This window comes from Haemaphysalis longicornis, unplaced genomic scaffold, assembly GCF_048455015.1.
Source record: "Haemaphysalis longicornis isolate Haplotype H1 unplaced genomic scaffold, Haemaphysalis longicornis Haplotype H1 scaffold_10, whole genome shotgun sequence".
In the NCBI taxonomy this organism is placed as follows: Eukaryota; Metazoa; Arthropoda; class Arachnida; order Ixodida; family Ixodidae; genus Haemaphysalis; species Haemaphysalis longicornis.
Genome location: NW_027526204.1, coordinates 103,761,629 through 103,782,235, shown reverse-complemented (window position 1 = coordinate 103,782,235; position 20,607 = coordinate 103,761,629). Strand labels below are relative to the sequence as shown.

Here is a 20,607-nt window from a genome sequence, read left to right as displayed (position 1 = left end):
GGGACAATACAAACAGGTATCTCAATATTGAGATACATGTATGCCGATTTATTCATTACACTAGAAAGGATTAGAAAAAAGTATAGTGCTGTTACCTTAAAAGAGTAACCCCTGCGAAACGTCTTGAAGGGCGCATCACGGTGCTGTTGCGCCACGCATTCCATAAGAAAATGGCGACGTTGCCTGGAGTATTCTTTGTGACAGTCATCCTGGACGGCGCGTCACGTGACTGTGGCGCCCCTCGTTCCTTCGGCGGCTTGCAGCATACTCTCTAGAGCATGAAGTCGTTTATACCAAATTTCACTACAAAAAAGTCTGGCACTGCAATCAGGTGCCGTCACGGGACTGCTGGAAAAGGCTACATTTTTACTTCACCTGCCTTTCAAATTCCTGTGCTTCGTGATTGACAGCTCTCTTTTCCCAACGGTGGCTCGAGTTTCTTTTCCTCCTAGCAGCACGACGCTCCCTATGCACAGCTTTGGAGCAAGCACTGCTTGTTTTCTTGAGGGGCTGTTTTTTTTTTTTTGGGGGGGGGGGGGGGATGCTGTTAATTCATGGCAAAGAGCCATAGAAAGAAGAGCCCTGAACAGATGGAGCGAGCGCAGGAAAATTGGATCGAATTGAGCAATGATGGGGAGGGGGATCGTAGGGGACCAGCGCGGGAGGGGAGAAGGGGGTGTTACAGGCACCGGTGGCTGAAGACTACTGTCTTCCGATGACATTTATAGCAAAGGAAGCAGATACGGGGCCATCTTTGTTTTGTTTCAGTTCAAAATTGAAATCATGGGGGTGTAAAGCGCCGCGGCTGTGCACCTGGGCAACGAGGGCTCTGGATTACTTTTGACCACCTGGCTATCTTTTACACGCGCGACGAGATACCGCAATAGGAGTGACATAGGAACGACCCATGGCCGACTTTTGATTTTAGGACGCAGGGATCTCGTGCAGATATTTGATCGTCGCTTTCACTACCAGCGCGAACACACATTCGTAGCACAATTTTTCAACAAACCATCAGCCCCTTTCTCGCAGGTGTGACTTTATTTTTACATTCAGGCTGGTGGCGACAAGCCCACGGGCATCACTTTGACTTCTAACCCAATCTACGACTCACGTCATAATCTTAAGGGTATCACCAGGAGGCAATGTTTAATTTATCCCACGTGATTCCACTCATCGAGACCTTTAATTTGATACCTCACAAGCCCTTGTGGCATCACTTTGACTTTTAACCCAATATATGACTACCATGACAATCTCATGACTATAACTAGGAAGCGCTGTTTAATTCGACCCACGTGATTCCCCTCATCGAGACCTTTAATTTGATACCTCACAAGCCCTGGTTGCATCACTCTGACATTTAACGCAATCTATGACTTACGTGAATATCTCATTACTATAACCAGAAAGCGATTTTTAATTTGTCCCACGTGATTCCAGTCATTTGATTTGATACCTCACAAGCCCCAGTAGCATCACTTTGACACCTAACCCAATCTATGACTGACTTGGCTATCTCATTACTATAACAAGGAAGAAATTTTTAATATGTCCCACGTGATTCCCCCAATCGAGACCTTTAATTTGATTCCTCGCAAGCCCTAATTCACTTTTAACGCAATCTATGACTAATTAATAAGTTACTAACTAAACTAAATTAGGTAATTAATTAAACTTAACGCGCTCACACGAACATAATATCTGACAAAAAAAGATCTGCGTGTCATATGACTACCATCATCCCGGTAACGAGCAGTTTGTACTTTTAAACAATACGGAAACACGCGTCCTCCGCATGCACACACAGGGCTAGCCCCGCCAATTTTTGCGATTTTCTTCCATGGGTGGCGCTCTTAAACGGCACCTCTAATCAGCATCATCAACAACAACAGCAGCAGCAGCAGCGGCACCTGAAACGTTCGGGCCCTACTTCCGCGGAAAAAAAACTCCCGGCAAACGAAGACCGCGTTCGCGCAAAAAGAAATAAATAAATAAAAATAAAAAGGCCGCGTATCTGCTCCTTTCGCTGCAAATGTCGAGAAAAGACGATAGTGTTTGTCGACATTTGCCAAGTAAATGCCTCCCTTTGCTTTCCCGCTCACCTCTCATGTTGTTCCTCTTGCGTCGCTCTCCTCCCAAGGTATACACGCTAATGGTTTGCCTAAGTAAATTTAAATTTACCGTGTTCCACTGCTCCAGGCCGGGTGCCTCGATGCCAGCGCTGCCGTACGGCGGAGACGCGCGTGAATCGAGGCGCCCTACTTCAACGTTTGTAGAACCACGTTGCCTGACTCCACATGCGTTCCAAGCAGAACGTGGAACCTAGCTTGTGGAACCTTTTGTAACTGTTGCCGCTTTATTTCTTAAATGCCGCCAGAAGCTATAGTAGCACAGGCGACAGCAGGCGACGGTGTTAATTTATTTTCTGGAGTGGATGGAGCATTTCCTTTTGCAAAAATCAAGAATCCATCATTTTTTAAAGGAACACTGTAAATATTCCTTATGTATTGATTTTATCCCTTATATTGGCGTAATGTGTAAGCTCTTGTTCAGAAATGTTGGCTAATGTAAAGATTGACACCGGACGACTTTTATGGTGGTTGGGTATATAAGGCTATTGCGCCCCTTGTTACAGTTGTACCGGGTGTCTGAATCGAGCCACACATAGACAGACAGACCAAACATAACTTCTTTCACTGTCGTGTAGCGCCAACGTTTTGGACTGTATTAAGCAGGATGTTAGGACTCACACTTCGAATGAACACTCGTTCAAATGATGTGTTGGCCAACTTTCTGATGTGCGCTGGTGCTTTTGTTTTGTGGAGAAATCGTGGTGCTGCATGTCTTCGAGCCCGGCTGCAACGGGCAATGTTCCCACTGCTATGGCGTGTCCAGTTGATTCTGATGAGTCATTTGGAGCATGAGTTGGCAGCTCTAGGGGAAGAAGCCTTCCTTTTGCGCTGGTCTACGCGCTTTATAGTGGTCAGGAGCAACATCCTGATCGTTTCTTTAGTGCCGTACTGAGTTCAGTATAGTTTATGAACCGTTTCTTTGAAGAATGGTGAACTTTATGTGGCTTGATTTGCAGTAGCTTGTTAAGTCTACACCAAAAAGTTTGTGCAGTATGTACAATGACCATGTTGCATGCAGACTGACTGGATAATTTTCTGTTCCTAGGGCAGCGCTGTTATCACTAGTCACTGCGCCCTGATGTGTGGGTTATAATGAATTCTCTTTACCCCCCTCCCCCCCCCCTGCGTTTAAGTAGCCTAAGAAAGAATATTGGCTTTAAGAATAACTTCAGCACTATCGTCAGGCGCTTCTGCGCATGTAACACTTGGAATGAGGAACAAGGCGATATCGATGCACAGGGCGATGACTACTACTAGCACAGCGCAAAGCAACGACGGAACATGTAAATAAAATCAACACATTTTTCCCCTTTGCTTTCTGGACTGGCTAACCCTCTTGTACAAAGCGTGGTGATGTGTCTTTCAGTGTTCACGCATAAGGAAACCCTGCAGCTTCGCCATGGTTCAATCATTGCGGGACTTAGTGCAAGCTTTGCCGGTTGAGCTGGTGGAAGTCTACAGTGCTGACGATGACTTTGCATCCACCACTCGCCGCGAAGAAGAACACGACCTCTTCTGTGCATATGACGACGATTACTAGCACGGCAACTATATGCAAATAAATAGTGATACTGAAACTTGACTTTGAGTCAGGCAATGCCAACCTACAACATCGTTGCCATTCAAGTCTTGCGTGTGAGTGCAAGCTTCCTTGAATTTTTGCTTTACATAGTCGGCCTTATATTGTTTGGATGATGAAGTGAAAAACTTAAAAACAGAGTCGAAGTAACGGCAGGTAACCACGCCGGGAACACATGCGTAAAATCCGACGCAATCGGCACATACGCACCATGTTTAAGCATCGGAACGTACGCAAAGTAGCAGATGTGTCATAGGAGCGGGAAGATTGCTACAAAGGCATTGCCCCGGACACGTTACTGACAAACGGAGCGCAGCTGCTGAAAGCAAGGAAATTTGCGTGTCTGCGAGTACGCTAGGACGCTAGGACGCGCATGCCCTCCGCATTGGTACGGACAGCAGGTGCTTCAACCTGTAGAGTGCTCAGCGGTTGTTTTCCCACGAACTGGCGCTGTCCGGAAAATTCTGCCACCGCCTTAACCGCCTTGTAGATGCAATCGCCCACATACTAGAAAACAGTAATAAATGTTAGGTAGGAACAGTGATTGGTATAAAAGCAGCCTAGTTTTCAGGGGAAGTAAGGCTTCGTGTGGGTAAAACGTACAGTCATGGAGAAATGTAATAAACACAAAGATATTGACCACAACACGCAAGATCAAAGAACATAGAGACAGTGGAGATAAAAGAACGGCCTGCTCATTATATAGTAAATGAGAAGACACTTCAAACTTTGTTACTGTAAGAAGGCCGGGACTGGCTTGCACGGAAAGAACTCGCGCTTTTTTGTGACCTGGTTTATTTTTTCGTGTTTGCGTTTCATTCGTACAGGACTGTACGTGTCAGCCTTAAAGGTGTAGTTGCGACTTGAACAGTATGTAAGCTTCAGAGCATGTTTTCGGAGTAGGTTTCTTCCTGTAATGTGTAGTCTTAAATGAATAGCACTTCAAAAATATGTTTTATTATGGTCCAGTTGTTTACCCTTTTGGTCAAAATACAACAGCCTTCATTTTGGAGTGTTTATACCTAGTTCCTTACATTATACCCATTCACCATTTTTAAGGGAAGTAATATGTCTCTGTTTCCATGAACCTTCACAGTTAATTTCGCGAATAAATAGGCTAGTATTATCTGCCTAAATTACCAGTACTACTGATGAATCTATTTGAACATCAGTTACATAAATGGTAAAAAGTAAGCATTTATTTTACTCTCTTGAGGGATGGCAAAGTCTTTTTTTAAGAATTGATTATTATTCCATTATTTGTATTGAGTAGGATTACTGAAATAAGGTTCGATAATATTACGCGAGGTGCCTTGTGTTCTATATTAATTCAAATTTCGCAACAATACTGCTCTATGAAATGAATGGAAAGCCTCGCAGAAATAAGAAAGCTTGAAGAACTAAATTTTTTTTTTGAAAAGCATCAAGAATAAACTCCTTTTGATTTTAAAGCATGACTACAATCGAACGCGATATCCGTAAAGCGATTAAGTGAATGAATGCTGCTTATCTGCAAAAGCGGTCAGTCTAAAATAGAAATGTTTTTGCAAAGCTTTAAAAAGTTTGACAAAATATAAATTGGCGTATAATTGTCCCGATCGGCTTTGTCACCTGCTCTATATACTGTGGCGGAGTCCCGTTCTGTTCGCTTTTTCTATTTTGTAGCATCCCTCTTTGGTCGCCAAGACCTGTTTTTTCTAAGAAAGGCATGCGGAGTGCGCGCTGACAGTCTGGAAGATTCGGCTGTTAAGAGGGAACATTGGCCCAGCTTGGATTTCGGCGCGACCGTGGCGTTCCCTACCCCCGTGGCGTGTGCACTGGTCGCTTTCGGGCTCCGGGTCCTCGGTGTAGTTCAGAAGACCTTTCTGTCTTTTCGACTCTTCATGTTAGTGTTTTCTCTGAACTACTTTCTTTTCACCCATAATTCTCCAAGCGCGCGTTTTCGAGTTGAAACCTTGTTTCTGTGTGTGAATGGTCCTTTTCACTTTGGCGGGAACATGGCTTATTGGTGTTTACAAGCGTCTCCCCGATTGGCTGCAGAAAGTGGGGCCAGAATGCGCTTTTTTTCCACGAGTCAGCATGAAGCGAATAGAAACCCTCTCCGCCGGGTTCACGGGCCTGGCGGCCTGCACCAGGACTCCCTTCAGAAAACACTGCACGTCGTCGTGTCCTTGTAGCCGGGAGACCGTGATTCAATCAGCCATGTCCCGTTCAGTACTCCTGTTCTCCTGAATGTTTTTCTCATTTGATGTAATCAGTGTACGCCTTCAAATTTGTAAGTGTTAAAGATCACTAAATGTCACCAGTAAAGTAAACCATTTAACATTAAACCTTTCTTCGACGTCTCGACTCATTCACTGGGATCATCATGCTACCGTAGCGACAGGTATTGGACAAATTTTGCCGTTACAAAAGTGGTGGAGAGTGTGCGGTATCGAACACCCCGCTCTACCATCATGAGCTCCTTATCCCCCTCTTCTCACGCTGTTCTTCAGGCTACTCATCGTTAAGCTCTCCATCCATTGCACCGGACAAGACTCATCTGAGTTCGTGTCAATCGTCCGGGCAACGTGGGCACCAAAGGCAAGGAACGAAATCTTCAAGAGCGAGAATGACTTTCTCTTTCCCCTACGGCCACCAGCGTGCTACCATCCTGACGCACGCCAAGCTCGTCATGATGGGCACTGGCCCCGGAAAAATAAGCTTGTGGCCCATACGTGAAACGATCGTCGCCACGACCACCGATCTTCATTGCAGCCACAAACTTTCAACTGATGCAGTAAGGTGGCAGATTTTTGCCTCTCGGCGCACCGCATGACTGTGGGCCTGTGGGCTTCCCTTCTCGGCTATTCTGGGGCGCCCACTGGTTGGTTATCTTTGGTTCATTCGCTTCATCACCAGCAGATAGCTATCTGTACTCAGCCGCTGCTGATGCTGGAGAAACGATTAGGAGGGTGCAGCAAGTTTGTTGTGGGGTAGTGGGCTCTTCGTGTGGGAGTTGAAGGACGACCTTGTAGTCAGAATCTAAACGGCACAAGCGTTCGGCTCTCCCAGCGAAAGGGCCGCCATGGAGAGGAAGACCCCCACGTGCCCATGAAAAGGCTGATTTTTGAGCAGATCTCACTATATTTGTGATCGCTGAGATCCGTTTTCTAGGCTCCTTTCCACCGACGTTAGGTATTGTCTCGTAATAAATACGGCAACCACTTCAGTGTTGGGGGTTTGAGGGAAACGAGGAGCTGAGAAGAGATGTTTACGCTGCACGGCGCTGTTCGAACTATCAACAGACACCAGAAGGGGTGCCCGGGATATCGCGGACGGGGAGGGCTAGCGGGTGTGCAGTTCTGCGAATGCGTCGGGTTGGCGACAGTTTATTGTCACCGCTGCTGAGGTTTGGCAGAACCTCTTTATTTTTCTTTTCTTAGCATGAATACTAACCAATATGTAGTCTGCAAGCCCTCGTTGTTAATGACTGATCGTTTTTACGTTGATGAGTGCATTCGTTTGTGCCCATTAAAAAATATGTATGAATGTTTGTTCGGTTTAATGTTTGTTTCTTAGTTTTCACCGGCGAGAAGGGTGTGAAATGTGCTTAAAGGTTTCGCAGGCGCCCACCTCTATTTTGTCATACGCGCGACTGCCAAGTTTTGTATTTCGTATGTTTTATGTTTACAAGTCGCCGTTTGCTCCTAACAAGTTTTCAGCTGTTTCTTTGTGTTGTCTTCCATGTTGGAATGAATGTGTGGATCTATTTTAAATGCAGCGAGGAGGGCTGTTATAGAATGAGTAAGGTGGAATATAGAAACGTTGTGTCAAGTGAACTGCCCAACAGTTGCGGATGTACGTAGATTTTCACTGATGCATGAGATCTCACTTCAGTAAAGCGCACCCTTGTATATATTTTTATTTATTTATAGTACCTTATATCTTATAAACCGCTTGTAATCTTTGGCCTATCTGTAAGGCACTGAATATGTACTTGTGTGGCGTTTGTCGATAGAACGATCCTGGGTTTTGTTATGTGATTAATTTTGGCTGGCTAGCTGAGCTGCTTTTTCAATCTCCTTGGTATGTGACTTTTAGATCGTGCCTGCTTTTCGTATGTTATTTCGGGCGTCCGTGTTGTTATTTTTTTGTTATGTATAAGTGGAATATTTTCGCCTGTGGTGGAGAAGAGATGTGCACATGTGGGGACTGATTCCGTCAAGATACTTTGTCGACTACTGTGTTAGAGCCTGTGTTTCGTTTTCTTGAGTCTGCCTGCCCTGTTTGTTCATTATCATTGCAACTAGTTGGGAATTTTGTCCTATATTTTGAAACTTTGTACAACAGTGGGGACACTCTTTTTCCCAGAGGGGAAGGTGTCACGGATCCCCGTTCTGCTTGTTTTTTTCTATTTTGTAGCATCCCTTTTCAGTCGCCAAGCACTGTTCTTTCTAAGAAAGGCAAGCGGCGTGCGCGCTGACCGACCAGAAGACGCGGCTGGTAAGGGGGACCATCGGCCCAGCTTGGGTTTCGGCGCAACCATGGCGTTCCATACCCCCCGTTGCGTGTGCACTGGTCGCTTTTGGGCTCCGGGTCTTCGGTCTCGTTCGGACGACCTTTTTGTCTTTTACACTGTTTACTTTAATGTTTTGTCTGAACTACTTTCTTTACACCCATAATTCTCCAAGCGCGCATTTTCGAGTTCAAACCTTGTTTCTCTGTGTGAATGGTCCTTTTCACTTTGGCGGGAACATGACTGATTGGTGTTTACAAGCGTCTCCCCAATTGGCTGCAGAAAGTGGGGCCAGAATGCGCTTTTTTCCCATGAGTCTGCATGAAGCGAATATAAACCCTCTCCGCCGGGTTCACGGGGGTGGCGGCCTGCACCACGACTCACTTCAGAAATTCCGCCGTCCATCGTCGGGTCCTTGTAGCCCTGTGACCGCGATTCAGTCAGCCATGTTCCGTTAAGTATCCTTGCTCTATTGACTGTTTTTCTCAATTGATGCAATATGTACATTCGTTCAAATTTGCGTATCGTAAAGGTCAGTAAATGTCACCAGTAAAGTAAACCAGTTAACCATAAACCATTCTTCGATGTCTCGACTTATTCACTGCGATCATCATGCTACCGTGGCAGCAGGTATTGGACAAATTTCGTCGTTACAATATAAAAAAAATCCAGCCATCTCAACGAAGTGAATGATGATGAGAGGGGCGAAGCTAAAATGCTTATCAGTAAAACCGTGAAACATTCGCCCACACATCATATAAAGACTCGACACGACAAGCTTTCCACCGCTCCGTTGACAAGCCCGTCGGCGACATCGGTGTTTAGGGTGATTATGTAGGGCTTGTTTAGGGCGATGAGAATATCCAGGGGTAAGTTGGTGGATTCGGTGTGTGACATTTTAGCCACCTTGGCCGTCGCCTTCTGAAGAGCGTCTTGTGTCACGTATCCCCGGGACGTGTCTTTAGCGAGCTCGCAGGCGATGAACGACAACCTCTTTTTCTTCCTCTCCTCCTTGTTGGGTAGCAACGAACGCGTTCAACGTTATGACATCTTCGGCCAATCTTTGGTTGGCCAATCCCTAGGGAGATCCTGCCACAATCATCATCAATGTGCCGTGTACGGCCGGGACAGGGCCCGAGCAAGAGGAGCTTCGCCCCTAAAACGACAACCTTCCCCATTTGAAGACATGAAGGTAAAGTTGTGCTAGAAAAATAAATGTTAAATACATGCTTTAATGGAGTAGTAACAATAGCCGCAAGATATTTTATGGGACCTTATTGTATATGAAATTGCTCCAAACATCCACTATCAATTATTAATATTATGGTTTATGGAAGGCTTTCCTCGGTCACCACCACATATTTTCTCGAATTTATTCTGAGCAGAAAATAGGAATAAATTTTCTTAATAGAAAAAAGGTTGTACACGATTCACAGGGAGGGCGAAAGGCAAGCTAATGACATAATTGTTCATGCGCAGTGGAGCACTTTATAATCGTGATTTCCGGAAGGAGCTTGAATGAAATTTTCTTTTAACTGAAAGATCATACGTTTCGTAGCTCAATCGGCTTTTGGTAGACGAGCAACGATGCGTTATTAGCTAAGAAATAAGTAAATAAAGCTGGTGTTTCTATCACGCGCTTCCCTTTCATGTTTCCGCGGCGTCGCCATTGCGTCACAAAATAAGAGTGAAGCCCCAGTGGGGTAGAGAGCGGAAACGCTGGTATCGGTAGCTTTTACGTCTCTAAACCATGGACGACGGAATAATTAAGCGTGTTCAGATTCTCGAGTGGCCGGCGTGCCTGCCTTGATCTTCAAAAGCGGCTTGGCCGCTTTTGAAGCAACCAGTGCTGTTTGGAATATCAAGAGCGGAGACCCGGGCTCCCAGCTGGCGTCGTTCAGGAGGGCGCCTTCACTTCGCCTCGTCTGGCGATCACAGTCATCTCATATTACCTTCTGTCGCACGTGGTGAACTTAGCGTGAAGTGAACACTCTTCGTGGCAGCCGTGTGGCGTAGTCGTCGTGGCCCTCGTTCCCTCTGGCTGAAACATAACAAGGGCAGAGCGACGCACGCTTTCCGGATTCTCAACGGCGGCTGAAGGAGAACTGGCGGATCGGTGAACTAACCAATCGCACTAAATTCATTTCACGGGCGATTACATTCGAACCGGGCGCGCTTGACCGATAGCAACATTTTAAATAAAGTGTTGCTCCTCCGCGCGAGGAGAACGGGAGATTGGAAGCTCAGGTGGCTCACTTAACCACCTGCAGTCATCATTTTCATTTCGCCGATTGTAATGAACACACTTTAGCGCCTTCCTGCCGCGTACACTGCTTGCAGACGCTCTGGCACTCACCGCCGTAGGCTACTGACTTCCCGCACCAATGCTTTTAGAAAACGAAATTGTAAGCATGATGGCTCACTGAATAGTGAGGGAAGCAGGCTGCCTCGCAGTGTATAAAAGCTGTAACTTGTGGTTTTTTATATACGATGAGCTCACGCTTTGATTTAGGTTTATTTTACGTGATCAACCACTTTGGAGTTGTGTGTTACAGAAAAAACTTCAACAGATGCTTCTCTAATGAGCTCTCGCCGTTCACCACTGTTGTGACGTCACAAAGCGCAGTGACCAAAAACGTACAGGGGGTCGTCATCTGTTTGACGTTTCTGGCGTTTCCTGCATTATTCAACAACTGCCAGTTGCGAGCGAGAATGGTGTAGTTATATTGTCTGCACCGTAGTCCATCGGTACAGGCCAACTTGTTTCAACAATTCACTGTAAGTGAGTTTACATCAGTACCTGATTTTTTTTTTGTAATACAGCTCCGCTGCCCGTGAGGTGAGTTCGGGGATTTCGGAAATATGCGTCGTATCCTAGAGTAATAAAAACATCACCATCGTCTGTAAATAGTGCTTCTGACGACACAAAATATAAACTCAAAAGCAATTTCGGTCGACAAACTTGGTTTAATGACGTCGAACCGCAACCAATTTTTTGTACATCATTTACTCCCTGGTCACTTTGTTTAGACTGAAGCCACTCAACTTGTCGCTATGCGTCAGTTACTTCCTTTGCATTTTCAGTTAGCTTCTTTAGGACGGAGTCTCACTTGTCGGATAGGATCCATACGTTTGTTTCAGTTTATAATTATTTGTGGTTCAGTCGGCGTTGGCACATTTAAGCGTTGTTTGGGATGCGTGCTATTTATATGAGTTTTTTCAAGGGCGCATGCTTTGTTTAGCGCTCGCAAATAACTGGACACACTTTGGTGAAAGATTTATAACACGTCATGAATGTTTTCAAGGGCAATAGAGGATATATGTAAAAATAACAGTTTGTTTGTAGCTGTCGAATATCTCTGACACTCAACCTGACAGTTCGCACAATGGCTAGCCCCGCATGCGTCAGCAGCATGTGTTAAAACATGTCATTCCAAGAGAGATTCAAACGTTTTGTGCATATCACGTATAAAACACGTGTGCATGGGAACAACGCTTTTTACACGCATACACAAAAACGCAGCACTCAGGGAACATATGGTGGAAGGCAGCAGGCTATTTCACGAGCAGACGGTAGGACGCGTTCTATACTGCGCATAAAAACGTTTTGAAGTGGGCAGTTTAAGAAGGAGAGAGGGTCGGAGTTTGCAAAAGTGTGGTTTAGGAGGCACCCTACAAGAATTCAACGCAACCTTGCAGTTCAGGTAAACGCATTTGTCTTAACGGGTTACTACAGAGCTTTGAAAGGCTTGTCGCGAGCTAAATACAGGAGGTTGTCACAATATTATTGAACTTCCTGTAAAGCACAATTAACAAATAGTAGTCGAACTGAGGGGCCGTAGAATGGTGCGCTTATTTTATTGTGAACGTATTTCTTGCGCCGTACCGCAGATCACGAACCGTTTATGGCTTTGTATCAGAAAAAAATGCCGAATTGGCGAAGTTAAGACATAAGCCGTTATAATAATACAAATGTAGTTTGTGGCAGAAAAAAAATGTACCTCCCACGAGCGATTAAGCCACAAAAACAAACAAACAAACAAAAACAGACATCAGGGATTTGTAAAAAGAAAAAAAAACACGAGAGAGAGAATAGTATTTAATGGTACTGGTGAGGTTGACCTCGAAGAGGCACTAGCTTGCTACACAAGGTGTATGAGAACCAATGAAATTGATGAAGTGATGATGATGACTAGGATGAAGACTAATGAAGCCTTATTTTAAAGAGTCTGATAATGTACAACGCCTGGTATCTGTACAGGACTACTTCATTTTAGGATAGTTTGAGACAATCTAAGAGTCTATATGTAGATAATTTGTCGCATAAACAAAACAAAAACAAGAATTTCGTAACACAAACGAACTAAAACTGAGCTAACAGAACTTCAAAAGTTTATCTAATCCACCGTCTTCACCCGACAAATTTAAATAAACAACCATAAATACGAAGAAAGCTCTGAAAAAGCCCCAACCGGGTGAGCTTGGGCCTTCACAAAACTGCATCATTGGCGAAGTTAAGCCATTGATTAGCCGTCATCATATAAATAGAGATAATTAAAACCAAGCAAAAACAAAAACTACGAAAACATCAAAACGAGACGAAAAATCGGACATATCGTATAGCCCAGTGGACTAACCAAAACTAAAAACGACAAAAAGTACCCCGATTTGGTCACACCATGAAGCCAAATCTGACTATAAAGCAACAAAAAAAAATGAAGATGAGCGGTTTAAGAATTATTCGCGCTTTACTTAAAATATATGTTATGTCTGTACCATTTCTTTTTTTTTGAAGTTGTGAGTCACGTCATTGATATATTACGCAAGCCCTGCTTATCATTACTTCGCCACGTGCTCGTGCACCACGTCGACAGGAGGTAAGCCAGAGCAAAAGCCGAGTACAAGATCTATGGCAATCAACCAACAACGGCGTATACGGAAGCGGCGTCTTATCCGGGTAGGTCCGCAACGGTATTCGCCGTAGTCGTCGAAAACAAGCACCGTTGCAGCCTCTCACTTGCCGCGACAATACTACACAAGCGGAGGAAGTGGCATTGCCCACGCCGTCGTACAAACTCATGCAGCGGTCATTGTCGCTTACTCGCAGCAGGCTTGTCGGAATTTCGCTAGCGGACGCCTACACACAACAACGCTACGCATCATCCAGCATCAGCCCCCGAAGAGACTAATCAGGATTCTATGGGCTCCGACACATCACGGTATCCCTGGAAACGAGGCGGCGGACGCCATCGCTCGAGAATTGACCTACCGAGCGGGCGCCAAGAGCAGCGTTGCCGAACCCGAGCGCATGCAGCCCTTGACCTCTAACTCCGGGATCACGCAGCACTACAGGCTGTCGCGTCCGACACTCGCTCCCCCCTTCCCCCCCTCCCCCCCGCAAATCTCTACCCCGAGAGCACGAATGTCATTTACGTACACTCCAGACGAATACATTCCTCATCCTATCCGGCGTCACCTTTTCAGCCGCCAAACTCCATGCTTTGCCGATTTTGCGGAGAACCCGGAACGCTACGCCATATGGTCGGAGGGTGTGCCCAATCCCCACTGATTCCTCCCAACCTGCAACTTTCTACTGTCGAGCTTTGGGAGAGAGCCTTGGCGAGCACCAGCCTGGACGACCAGCTTCGGCTCTTTCAAAGGGCTGTCGATGCTGCTCGCGCTCAAGGCATCCTAGACTGAAGACGCCTCCTTCAAGCTTCAGTACAATCCCCCCTATTGATTTAAATAAACCTTTATTCTCTCTCAGCCATTGAGCGAGGAATGCCCACAAGTTCTTTCGAGGACGGTTCCAACCAGTGTGAGCAACACCATGCAAGAAAATCCCACCTTTCCAATCCGTACAATCTGATCTTTTGAGCCGTTTCTCTGCTATGGATACAAGATTGTAAAAGTGCAGACCCCAGGCATGACGCCTCCATTGCTCTCAGAATAGTTTGGAATTGGCTGATTCGTGGGACATAATAATTTCTTGGGTGTTCCATGCCATTAATACCCACAGAAATGGCTGTGCGAGCACGTCGTATGAATGCTTAAAAACTAAGTAAGGTCGGTTACGTAACTCATTCGTAAAGAACAAGCTTTTGTCCAGTCTTTTGAATTTTGAAAGCCCGCTTTCCACCTACCTCGTCCGCAATTACTTGCTGTTTTTTTCGTCAAAAGTAAAAAAATCGTCAAATTGCCTAAAAACCTTCAACACTGCACGTAATGTTCAATTTTATTTCGAGATCTCGGTCAATGCGGGAAGAAGAATCTTACTGTGCTCGTGGGCTACGCTTTAGCCGATTCTTATGTCGTGACGCCGAATAACAAAGCTCTCATCAAAGCACACGCACATAGAAATAAAAATAGAGCAGCGCCACGAAGCTTTGCAGTGAAAATCAGGCAGTTTTTAGGAGATCCACTATCCCGTGCTTTTATATGCGTTCTGTAACCGCAATTTACTGCACCTCATGTGGCATAGAGCAGAATACCCCCTCTGCATCGACCTAAGGGGCGCTGCCGTTGGGCTGATTAAACTGAAAAAAAAGCGAATTACACATATGCAATTTTAATACATGGATCATAATTAATTTTTGGCTACGCAGCTGCCCAATTGAAAGCTCGCGAACTTGGTGCTGACGAGCGTGAAGTTTCCTAAAAAGTTGCCCTGAACGGCCCAGTCGATTTGCGGGATTTGGCGGCGAAGATTTGTAGAATTTTTCTTCGGCTGCTATTGACGTCGTTCGTTAATTTAGCCCAGTGCAGTTCGTTGCGAAGAACCTTTGTTGCAGACGGGTGTTTGTTAGGTGGTGGGATCTTTTCTGCGAAATAAACAATTTCTAGTGAGGGTTAGCCTCGCGTGTTCTTCATGCATCTTGTGGCAATCCTGCGGCGGTTACATCTAAAGGAACATGTCATATGGAGATAAGATATGGTGCTAAAGATAGCAGTAGGGCGTATCGATGCTTTACACCTTTTTCGTATTCATCGCAAACAAATTTCGCAACAGCCAGATAAATAGAGAATGTCTCTTCGCTTTCCCTTCTTTCGGTTGTTACAAGCATTGTGGCTGTGGAAATGTGATCTATTCAGACGAGTGACAACCGCCTTTTTAGCGCAAAGAACAAAAGTCTGAATTGTCTTGAAGTAGGATACAAACAAGTGGTATTACAAATACAGTTATTTAGGACTTGGTGACATTGTGTCCGGGAGCCATAAATGCTGCATGGTAAAAGTTACGCCAGCTGATGGCGCCTGTGAAAGGACAGCGGTAGGCGTTGGTACACAGTGGAAGAGGATGGTCCGAGAGTTTCGTTCATTTCGCGTGTATAGCGTCCCTAATTTTAAAGGCACCATTGTGTTTTAATGCACCGCTTTCTACGCTCATACCACCAAAACGTCCTACAGGAACGCCAACTTTACGCAACGGGTTTCTACGACGGGCACATCATAAAAAAGCGAAGAGCCTCACAAAAAAATAGCTTCCCGTGGTCGAAAATGAACCTGGGTGACTTGCGTTATGAAGCCGACCCCTATCCGATTGCGCTATTTTTTTTCTTCAGTGCATTTTAACAAACAGTCACATCAGTGTCGGTTTAAAACCCGCCTATACCGAACTTTGGTGGGCGAAAACTATTATAAACACTGAAAGTAGACCATTTCTCCGAAATGGGTAACCACGCAAGCTCCGGGCACTGCATAATAATTTCTTCCTTCAGCATGCAGGAATCCTGAGCAATGTACTTGCTGACAGTCCTCGCGTCAGCATCATAGTGGCGCACCGCCATACGACTCAGCCAGATGGCGTGTAGGCGCAAAAGCATTATAAGATCGTATGGCACACTGCCATGTTTGTCGACTGGAATGAAACGAATTCCATGCGGTGTCACGGGCAAGTCTTTTTTCAGGGTTTCCTGGAGGACGTCCCCCCAAAAATGGCATCCCAGCAGTCTATGAAAACGTGGTCTCTTGTTTCGGGCTTCTTGCACAAAAGACAAACTGTTGTCCATGGCACAAACAACCCCTTTTCGGCCATCCATGTTTTGACCATCCATGAGTTCCCGAATGAAGTTTAAAAAAGAATGTTTTCATAAATGTTGGGACTGGCATTTTTTTGATGCGACACAGTACATCTTGCCCTGGCCCAATGCAGTACATAGTTCTGTATACAGCGGCACTGGAAAAAGGACATCTTTTAAGTCTCCTGACAGACGCTTTCTTGAAACACTTGAAAGGTATTCAAGAGAAAACCTTACGCTGAGGAAACTCAAAGATTCAACTGTTTCCTTCAGGTAACCTTTCAACGTGTAATGTTCATCAACACTAGAAACACCAAACAACAGAAGTGAACCCGCCAAAACACTTTGCAAAAATGTGCGAAGAAAGGAATCACTCGGATCGCGAAGAAACATAAATTCGCTGACATGTCGCAAAAACAATTGCTATAACCCCACCCCTCCCGCTCGCACCAAACAAAAGAGATTCCTATGGCTCGTTCTTTCCCATTGGGAACCCCAAATGAACACAGCAAAAATGCGGTGCAGTTTCTGCACACTTTCTCGCGAACAGTGTATTACTTGCATCACATATCATAGCTTGTCCAGGAAGAACACGTTGCAGATGGTGGCAAAAGCGAACACCGACAATTTGCGGCCTCCCCACCTCGTTGCCTTTTCACTCTATCTCACGGCTTCTTGCTGCGAATGCTTGCTACTATCTTGGTAGCACTCAAGCGGTGCGCCAAGATATCTTTTCGGCACCTGAAACCAGTGGATGGTTTTTAAAAAAACTCGGGTTTGGTGGGCCATGTTCCGTGCCACGTCCAGAACACTTTTCCCAGTTTACAGCCCTACTGGTTTGTGCACAGAAATCTTTTGTAATCTCCGTCACTTTTTGCGCGCTCTCTATATCTGTAACAAACACTACCACGTCGTCCGCATAAGTCAACAACCGCCCTTCAGTTGAGTTCAAACAAAATTCCCCAACTCTGTTACTTTGGATTATTTTTAAACAAAAAGGCTCTAAAACATGCAAAAAAGGAGATGATACATTGCACAACCTTGCCTAACTGACGATAACACAGAAACGCTTTTGATGACCTTTTTTTACAACTAACTGCGTGGTACATCACTGGTAAGCCATATGCACTCTATTGTGCAACACTTCCCCCACATTTGCATGTTTCATAATGCAGAATAACACTTCGTGACACACTCTGTCGAAAGCTTTTGCAAGATCGATCTGCATCATCGGAACTTGACGGCACATCAAATCACAGCATTCCAAGGCACTCCGAGCAACATGAATATTGACGACAATTCCTCGTCCCCTAATGCCACACGTCTGATGCGGCCCAACTAAGGACGTTATGACTGTTTGTAATCTTAAATTTTTCGCCAAAAGTTTCATCAGTATTTTATAATCAACATTCGCTGACGTGCTCGGGCGGTAGCCATTACTGACCAGCCGCTTCGATTCTTCTGTCGAAACCCACCTATATATTCGGTCTTCTCTCGCACAAAGGCAATTGAAGCCCCCCAAAAGAATTACATGTTTTCCGTAATTTAAATAAGTATCAATGTCCTGAACAAACTCTTTTCCTTCTTGTATTTTGTTGGGAGCGTAAATACAGAGCACCCGAAATTCATCTCCGCCAAGTAGACAGTCACATATAACTAATCTACCAGACCCGCCGGAATGAACATTTTTAACCAACACGCTGCTTGCTGGTCCTAGAAGTATACAACACCCTCCCGATGTTCCAACAGCGTGACTTACGCACGCGTAAGAACTGTTACCGAATGTACCGACCATGCTGTCAGTCTTGTCTTCTCCCTCTATTTTGGTTTCTCAATCATGAGGTGCTTCAGTTGGTTGAAGCAGTTTGGATTTTGGGATTTGACTTTCACTCACTCAGATTGCAAGGGATAAAGCTTTGCGTTTTAACCGTCTTTCTCATTAGAAGGGGGCTTTGGTTTTATTTAGAATCGGTATCGCATATGAAGAGGTGGCATCGCAATACTGGCATGGTAGGTGGTGGTGTCGGTGTGGCTAAACGGCGACAGGGGACACAGAGCATAGTGGAGGAGAAAAGTACGGCGATAACTGAGATAGGAATAGCGAAAAAGATGGTACGTACAGTGGTTGCACCAGAAGAAAAGCGTGGAAAAGGTAAAATGGTGGGAGAGTGATGAAGGAAGTGGAGGAGTCGCGTACAGATGACACTTGTTCTTGGTCGTGCTAAAGCGGACAGGCGGATTACGCAGGCTCTGGAAGTGGTCTAAGCTTGTGCGACGACATGATTCTGCCTGTAAGGGTTGCAATAGGAATTTGGACCCGCATGTTTGAATGCGGTGCTCTAATATTTAAAGAAAAAACATCGGGCAAGGAACTGCATGATTTATCACTGAAAGGTTAGGTTTCGATTTTGTTACTAAGCTTGCCGGGGAATGAACGGTGATGCTTTCTGGGGGCGAGAGCTTACGCGACGATTGTTCCTGCCTTTACTTTACGCAGTTTCTTTCCTCTAAAATCCTATATTAAAACACAGCAGCCCACTGTTTCCGCGTCCACTCTTGGGATCGGTCTTTGCAGTTTGTCTGAAGTGGCTTTCTTGCCGTCTGCACCACTATTCGGCTAAAATAACTGAAACACGGCGGTGGAGAGAGAGGCAAACATTTAATATACTCGCCCCGGTGAAAGGCGGAGTGGCTAGTGTCAGCTGCTCATCGTCCGGGGTTCGACGCCAAATATTGGTCATTACTTCGCAGGAGCGACTACATCACACAGTGATTTAGTACGTTTTCACGTTTTCGCTTTCTGTCGATCACCTCGTTGACCTTTAGTGTTTTACGTTTGGGTACTTTCTTTTGTACCTGGGTTTCACAGTGTGGGCAACTCTCTAACTATACCAGCATCTGCCCATGAGACTGCTCCCTATGTGTACCAGAGTTCAATGAAAAGTTTCTCTCACGAATTGCGTCAGAGCGCAAGGCTGCACCGCTTCCTTTGGAACAAACGAACGACTAAACGCTTTCACTATGCAGACGACTGAGGCGCTGGCTGAACCATGGCTGAGCTAGAAGTTCCGTTTGACGATACGTGGAAGGGGCCGTTTTCTGAGTTTGTACCTAGAGTACTAGAACTTTCGTTCTGAAAATGAGTAAAAAATCAATAACTGCTACTTGAACTTTCATTTCAACAAATTTCCCAAATTTAGTATTCTGACAGAACATACCGATAGATTATTGTGCTTATATCTTGCATATAAGCTGTATTAAGGTGTTAGGCATGATTGTAAGTTTCTCCACCGTACTTGTACGGCTGTCAGTAAACCTTCGCCGGTCGGTATAAAGTGGAAGAGGTGGTTCCTGTAGAGGATCCTGACACTCAAATTCGTTTTCCGAAGGAAATGTAAGCGTGAATAGGCAAGTGGCTTCAAAAAATAAGTGTACTTTTCAACTCTACAGAATTTGGTACAGCTCAATACGCGTAGCCTCACTTTCGCTACCCGAAGAGCGACGTTCATACTCAAGAAGAGCAACGCAGCTAAGACTCGAAGACCGGTCGATGGATGATTGAATATTTGGGTGAGAAGATGACTGGCTCGTAGTCGACGACACGTTGCAGACGACGACGGTCTACTTCAAAAATGAACGAACTTTTTTGCACGAAGTATTACTACTGGTAGCATAGATCAAAGAAATAAAATAGGGAAGAGCCCAAAGCTCCCTCCTTTATAAAAACACCAAACACCTCGGTTTTCTTAGAAAAACCGTGCCTCCGAAAGGAACGTCCCAACAGCGAGTGAGGGGGTGTCTTCGTTAACTAACATTAGGCCCCTGTTTGGCCGCAACAGCCATCCGTAGTAGGTGCGTGTACAAATGGTCCTGTGATCTATCTCTCACTCTCTCTCTAAACTCTCACTCATGCCGCTACTCCAAGACGTTACTTAGAGTAACAGCAAATCTCAGCGCTAACCATCAATCCTCGGACGGCCCGTCTATGCCGTCCACGAAAGGAACGCTGGTAATTATCGTTATTTGTTAGCCCTCTCATGTATTTCAGGAACTCGAGCCGCGCGCGATTTAAAAACAGCCGCCACTCCCTCGTCGACGTATTTCCGCCGCCGTAGAGGCCGTGGAAACCGCAAGACGAATTAACGAATACCGTGTAACTTTGCACAGCGCAACCTTTTCAGACACTCCTTTGCGTTTCTCCATTCATACTTCTGACCCCTCGACTGATCCCACAGTTACCAAATGGCATTTCAGCCATTATTTTAAAAAAACGTCGTGTAGCAGTTCAATGGCGGCATTCGAGTCTAACATTCGGTTCAAAGGCATTCCGAATGCCAGTGTAACAGAGGTATGAAATATATTCCACACGCCCCTTAA

At 45.4% G+C, this 20,607-nt stretch overlaps 1 protein-coding gene across 1 annotated transcript in view; it reads left to right on the top strand.

Annotated features, from left to right (window-relative positions):
• The first annotated feature begins 11,837 nt into the window (after positions 1-11,837).
• LOC144159012 (putative serine carboxypeptidase CPVL) overlaps positions 11,838-20,607 on the top strand; it is a 49,894-nt gene continuing 41,124 nt past the window's right edge. Inside the window, exon 1 of the mRNA XM_077690242.1 lies at positions 11,838-11,916. The gene's annotated coding sequence lies outside the window, so the exon portion shown is untranslated. The remainder of the gene's footprint in view (positions 11,917-20,607) is intronic.